Genomic DNA, 8,149 nt, shown 5'->3' with positions numbered 1-8,149 from the left:
TATCATTTTACACGAGAGGGTTACAAAACGAAAATAAATCTGTAGCCCCTTCATGCTACACACACATAGCTAGCTACCAGTTGATGTGAGCACATGTATTGTCACTATGTAATCTGTTGCAACCATAGTTTCAACACGTCAGCTAGCTGGACTTATTTGAATCCTAAATCACAGGTTACCTACTCTTGCCACATCAAAACCCCAGAACGTGAACCTGATTGAGGCTTTGAACAGATTAACACTTTTTATGTTCCTCCCTACTCTGAGATCGTGAGGCTTTTCATGCTTTCTCATGGACCTGCTAGCCCTGATACTCACTCTCCCTGAAGGTAGATCTTTGTTTGAAACTATGGGGAATTGGATATCATTCATGTTATCCAAAAAAACGTAATAGTACATCATTAAAACGCCTTACACTGTATCAAGACTGTCAATTTGTCAAAGTTAGCCAGTAACTACAGCTTCATTTGTCACTTACCTTCATAATTGTCGACGTAGCTGGATATGTAGCTACATCTTGAACCCCTTTTCTCTTTGCTCCTCGGGGCTGAGCCTGCCGCTTGTACCAGCCGATGTACATCACTGATGTTAACCTTCGGTAGGTCTTGGAGACATCGAGTGTAAAATAGTGCCTATATAATATCTATACGCGATCTACCGCTCTACTGTAGACGGGAAGTTTACAACCGCACACCCAGCTGCCGGAAGTTGATAGACGCCATCTTGTGCAACTAGCCCATAGACATGAAAGCCGAGAGACCAAAATAAAACGGAAGCATTTGGCATATGTTTTTCAACGGCTATGCTTCGCCCTTATGCAATAGTAGAGGACCCCGGCTTTTAGTGATTGTGATAGAAAGTGAACACTTTCTTATTATTTATTTTGTAATATTTTCAAGACATTCTTTTTAGTTTTACAGCTTATTGAACCTTTTTGTTTGACATCAGCCATTATAGATAATATGGCCATCTGAGTGTGTGTGCTACTGTTTGTTTTTAACTGTGTAATCAAGTTAATTATTCAAAATGTTAGAGCTCCTTATTTTTCAACTGAAACTTGCACTACTGTTCAAAATAAATGAAAAACAAACCTGGCATTATACATTTGGGACTTTTCTTCTCTTTTTCTTGTTGTACCGAACCCGTACCGAACCGTGAGCCCCAAACCGAGGTACGTACCGAACCGTGAATTCTGTGAACCGTTACAACCCTACTACCAAAGCAACATCCATGTCAATGTTCAGTTATGCGGTGCAAAGCCCAGTTAGAGAGCCACCAAATCAAGGGAGAAAAGGGTTGAGATTAAAAAGTGAAGCTGGCTCGCCGTGTGGCTTTCTCTCCATGCAGTCTGTTGCAACATCTTGCAGCCGAGTCTATTACGATTCATTAACATGGCACACCGATGCTAATTGCAGCTCTGAATTCATTTACTTTTAGTTGGCACATGTTTCTGCCTCTGCTTTGCCTCATCAAATCATATCACATTGCAATGCAAAATTAGGCCAATAAGGATTCCACAATTTCTAAATTAAGCGTGCATTCATTAGTTTTCCTTTACCAGCTACTCAGTGTCACATGGGGCGTAAGCTTACTAAAGGTTGCCCGTACAGTTTTTAATCAAAAGGGGATATTGAATGATATTCAGAGGCATATACAGTTAGCTACTATTTTCCAAAATGTTGTGTTTCAAGCAAACATTTTCCTTATTATGCTCATTTTCACACTTGTCTTGTCCCATACTGTGATATGTCTCCATGCTTTAATGTTCAAAAAGCTCTTTATTTTTCTCATACTGCCTGTGCTGCAGCAACTCTTTTCACCCTCTGTCTGTTACCAGAGCCCAGTCTGCTCTGATTGGTTAGCTGGTCGGCTCTGTTTTAAATGTTCATTTGCTTAAAGATGACCCGCCCCATGTGTTGGAGAGCTAGCCAATAGAAGGGTGAATGTTAAATAGTGATGTTATTATGTTACAGAAATAATATACTGTTCCATGGTCATTTTAACTATTCTTCACACTTCAGATTTTTTTCTCTGTAACATTCCCAGAATTGTTTCTAAGACACAAGATAATAATGCGTACAGTATATCCAGCCCAACCACCATCCTTCTGTGCTCTGAACTTTTGAACTTTAAGTGCAAATGCAACATCAAAAACTTTCCCTATGGGTCTTTTTTTTTTGCTTTACATTCTCAAATGAGCTGCCCAACTTGCAGTGAAAATAATAACCAATTAAAGCTTTCTATTTCTTTTTTGTATTCCACAAGAGTTTTTCACAAACCATCGAATCTGTCTTTCTTTTGAGAATTATTCATGTGGTTCTTGGCTTCAAAATGAGACATTACCAGTGTGAAACAGATAAGTACAAATAGGTGACAGACAACCCAGAATACAAATTATTCAGTTTCATTTTGGAATTATATGGTGTGAGGTCAAAGAGGGCAAACAAACATCTATTACATCAACTTAGAATGGATAATATCCAAAAATAATATTTTAAAAGCAACCATACTGAGTGAAGAAAGGACATTCATTCATTTAGATGTGATTTCTCTCTGTTCTCATTTGATGGTAAATGCAACTCCTACAGAAAGGAAGTAGTGCAAAATAATAGAAAGGAACCATGAGGGTCACCAGCGAACACTTATTACTAATGTAGGCTATTCATTCAAAGATAAATAAGTAGTTAGATTTAGAATGTTTTAAAGAAGAGTATGGAAAGGCTTTAAAATAGTCCTTGTGTCGGACTCGCAGACATCAGTTCTCATTAATTTGACTGAAATTTATTTCAGCAGCGGTCATTATGTATTACCAAAGTAGGACAGTCATTCACAGAGACGGGACCAGGCTTGGAATTTTGTCATTTTAGGGGCAAGGCCATTTGGCCTTCCCGTTCACATTTTTTTTAAGGGCACAAAGGCCACGTGACAGGGCACAAAGGCTGTTTGGTTAAATTACGCTGGTCAATCAACATGACTGAAAAGTGTAGCACTAACGTCAACACCAGTCGTTTTACAAATGGCTGAATAGCAATAGTGTTTCTTAAACGTATACGTTAAGTTCAGCCATAAACCACACAAGTCAGTCAGGGGTAGACAGTAAGGCTAAAATGGTATTGTCACTGGCCCCACCATTGTAACCACTGGCCCGGAGCATTCGTCCACCAACAAAAAAATCGACTAATAATGAAGACAATTAACACATTTGTTGCAATAATTTATGCACTAACTACATTACTACTTGTACTACAACATTTTAATCATCAGTTCTTCCTCATTTTCCTCAATTGTTCATATTTGGTTTATTTAAAAATAATGATATTGTGGTCATTGTTAAAAAAATGTCTGCTATTATTATGAGTATTATTATTTGTATAATGCACTTTCTGCCTTCCTGTCATTAGGAGTTAGACATGTAATGGCTATGTAATTGATTTGATTAGAACCTTCATTATCCTAAACTGCTGGGACATTTCGCCAATACCTTTAAATTGTCTACTCTTCACTTACTTGTCAGCATAGGTCGGCATTGATGTACAGAGCCGACAGAAGACCTTGTTTATACTGGCATCATATTGAGAGGTGCAGCCAGTGACGCGTCCTGAAACCAGGAAGTAAGCTGCTGGTTCCCTCGACACAAAAGCCATGGATTTCTCCACGGGGTTTTGGAAAATAGCTGGAATAATAAGGTCTGTGGACAAACCAAAACTGTTTGATAAATCCACGCTTTGTTCAGCCGGATACTCTCCACATGTCTACCCTACTTTTATAATTTTCGAATCATAATCTAATTCGATAGATTATAAAAGGGTTTTAGGACGCGGCACTGCAGCCAACTCCCTGTCACTCCGTTAACTCCTTCCGGTGACTTTCTTTTATTTGATTGAAGATTTGTTTTTTGCACGGCGCTTCGGGCGGTTACCGCTCGATTAAAACCATTTTAGCGTCTATGGTTGGCTAGGTGGCGCGATAGTCTGTAGTGAAGAAGGAGCGGCGCGCCCTCCTTTCGCTCACGGGAGCCTGCTCGCGCTGTGACTCCGCCGCAGCACATCGCCGAGCCAGGCAAACAGCTCCTGTTTTGCTTTTCCCCCCCAACAACGACAACCGACTCACGAAACGCTATGTTGTAGCGTTGATAAACGAAACAATTTAACTAAATTGCTAGTCAAAATACCAATACCACAGGACATTTTTTTTTACTTTTGACAGGGGCACAAAGGCCACTTTGGCCGTGAATTGCATTTTTTTTAACAGGGCATCACGGCCAAAGTGCGGGGCAACGACGGCCATGGCCGTCGTGGCCGTCGTGAAATTCCCACCCTGGACGGGACTGCTATATTTGAAGCAGTTTCTAGTAAAACTCTGCCTTATCAAGAAAAAAGTGTCAATAACATATATGGCATATCGAGACGTATTTATGGTTATTTTCCAGATATTCGACACTTGATATCGATGAGAAATATTAAAAAGAACGACATATTGTCTTTTAAGATGTAAATATGATAAAATAAGTTGATTTCAATTTCAGTTGCAGTAATCCGACACTTGATATTGACAAGAAATGTGAAAAATAATGACGTATATGGTAATATAAGACGTGTTTGTGGTTCTGAAAGTAGGACAATCAATCACTGACTGCTATTTTTAAAGCAATTTCTACAAAAAACTCTGGCACCCAACTTAATAAGGACAGGAAATGTGATTAATTAGATACGGGGTGGCGCAGTGGGCTGTGCGTTAGATCATCAGATCAAGGGGGCGTTGGGGTACCCCAGTTCAAAACCCGCCACTGCGTCAGGCCGTTGTGTCCTTGGGCAAGACACTTCACCCACAGTACATGTATGATATCAATGTGTACTTCCAAAGCGCCTTGATGACTTTGAGGTGTGAAGATGGGCGGTTGTGGGCGCAGTGCGCTGTGCATTGATTATCAGATCAAGGGGGTGAAACCCGCCGCCGCTGCATCTGTAAAGCCGTTGTGTCTTTGGGCAAGACACTTCACCTGAATTTGCTCCTGTGGGTATTGTCCACAGTACATGACCATTACATGTATGTATGTGTAATGTGTAAGGAGCGCTTTGAGAGTCATTGAAAAAGCGCCTATAATAAATTACAAGGATTATTATTATACATGATTATCGACATATATGGTTAAACAAGACTTATTTATGGTTCTGACCCATAAATTGTGATGGCTCTATTTTGATAAAGAACCATCAATAAGAACAATGTGTTTATTGTAGTATAAGACACAGTTCTGACAACATATACGGTAATGGTATTTTTTGTTTGACCCCCCAAAGATGTGATATTTGATATCGAGAAGAAAAAGTTAAAAAGAACAATGTGATTGTTAATATAAGACAAGTTATTGTTCTGAAAGTAGGATTCTGCAATTCTTGAAGCACTTTAAAAAAAAACTCTTCCTCCTAGAAATTGGGAAACTTTATAACGCCAAGAAAAGTAAAAATGAACAACAAATATAGTAATGTAAGACATATTTATGGTTTCCTCTTCAGAAATGTAACACTTTAAATCGACAACATTTCTTTTTTAAAGAACGACAAATAGGGCAATATAGACGTATTTATGATTCCTCTTCAGAAATGTAACACTTTATATCGACATTTTTTTTTTTTTAAAAGAACAACAAATAGGGTTATATAAGACTTTACATCACTCTTGTGTTATGTGACCCCTGCACAATGAGCTAAACATGTTGTGAAGTGTAACAGTATCAATCAGGTTTAAGTTAGAGAAAGAAAATACAGCCTATGTGACCTACTCCATCGAACTCAGTCGCATTGACCCGAATCCACATCTTGAGTGTATACACTGTTGGAAAGAGGAGATCCTAGCTTTTCTGATGAGATCAGGATTGTTTTTGTACTCCAAATATTAAGAAAAATATGGTCACATTATATAATGACTGTCACCGAGTCATCATTTTGAGAAAAAGGCCTTCAAAGTTTCCTCTTCTCTGGAATCCATCGATCTGATTGATTATTAGCGGAGCAAATGATCAAAGAAGTACGGAGGAAACATATTTTGGTTTGGATTACTGGTCTGGGGCAACCCTGTCTCCTAAAAATTACGTTCCCACAGAACTAAACTGAATTCTCAATTACGTTTAGCTAGAAACGTATTTACTCCCACGTTACGTTTGTTATGAACGTATCTCAAATACGTTTATTTTCTACATATCTTCTAGAAACATGTTTTCTCCCAGGTTACGTTCCTTATGAACGTATCTGAAATACGTTTATTTTCTACATATCTTTGCCATTTATTGTCTTTGCTTATAATAGTCATTTATAAATATCATTTTAGAGCACACCTTTGAAATCGACAATCGGGCTCGATATATGGTTAAATTAAAATCAGTAGGCGAGGCTGTAATTTCGCCAGCTGTTACTCTCATGAGCGAGGCAGAACATAATAGTTTTAACATGCCAAAAAGCTGCTGCGTCGTTCATTGCACCTCAAACATTAAAACAAATCCAGAGTTACGTGTTTCTGTACTTCCTCTAAGAAGAAAGGACAGTAACAGAAGAGCTCTGTGGCTTCAGGCTTGATCGCCGTTCAAATGACAGCGTTGGTTTCCCCAAAAGTGGGCGGGGCTGTAAAGTGAAGTAGATTTTACTGTCATCTATATTCAAAACCATTCTATTTATTCTAACGTATTACATGCCAGTGTTTTATCTTTTTATTTATTTGTTTTTATTTTAAATCGTATAATGTCGGACTTTTTTTTGTCGTCTTTGAGGAAAGAAATGGGGGTTTAGAGATTCAAAATACTGAAATCTGTATTTTTTAAAATCTCTTCCTTCTAATTTGTTATTCTTTCTAAATAACACACTGTTATTTACTCAACAATAGCACACAATTATCCTTGTTTTATTTATTCGTTTAATTCTATAATCTTGGGCATTTTAGCATGCTTTTAGCCGTAGATAAAGTCACCAGAAACAGACGGGACATTTCGAGATTTAGGATGGCCCAAGACACTACACTACCCATAATCCCCAGCTATCGTTTGGGACTACAGTCCCGTTGACAAACCCCGTGATGTTGCGCCAAGGTTACGCCGAGCGTCAAGCTCTTTGAAATGGAACGAAACCACGGCAGACTATTCAAAACTGGACTCGAACGCCCCACCAGAACTACACATGATGGCTATTGTGTTTCGCAACATGTTCTCTATGGCACGTCTCTACTGGGAATTGTAGTTTTAAAAGACGTTTTTCCCAAATGTAGAAGTTGACAGTATTAAACTGTGTACAGCCCTGGAGGTTTAGGCGATAGGAAACACATTGGTGTGTACACATTTAAAACATCTAATTACTAAATGGGTGAAAATCGCTTGTATCCATAATGGGCAGCATTAATATATACCCACACGACAGCTCATTGTTACTTTGTTATTCTACTCCACTACAATTCAGAGGTTAACCTGGTATTTTTACTCCACTACATTTAGTTTAGCTACTTTGCAGATTCTGATTAATGATGTGGAATATAAACAACCCTTAAAGCAGACTTTAGTTACACCTGAATACAATTCAGGGAAGGTGATTGTCAAGTGCCAACAATCAGGAGAGATATTTGATAGTTGGTGCTTGAGAAGACTAAACATTTATCTGCAGATCTTTATAAAGTATATTCATTACTCGTTATTCTCTACTAATAGTTAATTAAAAACTGTATAATGGCTATTTTGCATATCCCTTTCAAGATTTCAAGGTTTTCTAAGGTGTATTGATCTTATACACAACTTGGGTCGCAGGTTCCTCAACAGACATCTATCAATATGTGTGTACTGTATACCTCCACCATTAAACTGTCATATTCTGCACATTTCTTATTCTATCTACATACATAAGAGTATAATTAATGTGTATAATATCATTTAAAATAAGTGTTTCAACATAGTTAACATTGCAGGAAAGCAATATTTTAGACGTTAAGTACTTTGTCAGGCTTAATATTCATCTGTAGATAGATACCCCCAGAGCTTTTTTCTTGTTTAAAAGAAGACCTTAACCTAAAGTATTTTGTAATGTGTTAATAAAGGTTAATTCGTTTTTCTGTTTTGCACATCCTCCTATTAATATCTTTGAACATCCAGCACTAAACTGTTTTATTGTAGAGA

The sequence above is a fragment of the Pseudochaenichthys georgianus genome, chromosome 22, assembly GCF_902827115.2.
Source record: "Pseudochaenichthys georgianus chromosome 22, fPseGeo1.2, whole genome shotgun sequence".
NCBI lineage: Eukaryota > Metazoa > Chordata > Actinopteri > Perciformes > Channichthyidae > Pseudochaenichthys > Pseudochaenichthys georgianus.
This window is presented reverse-complemented; position numbering follows the sequence as displayed.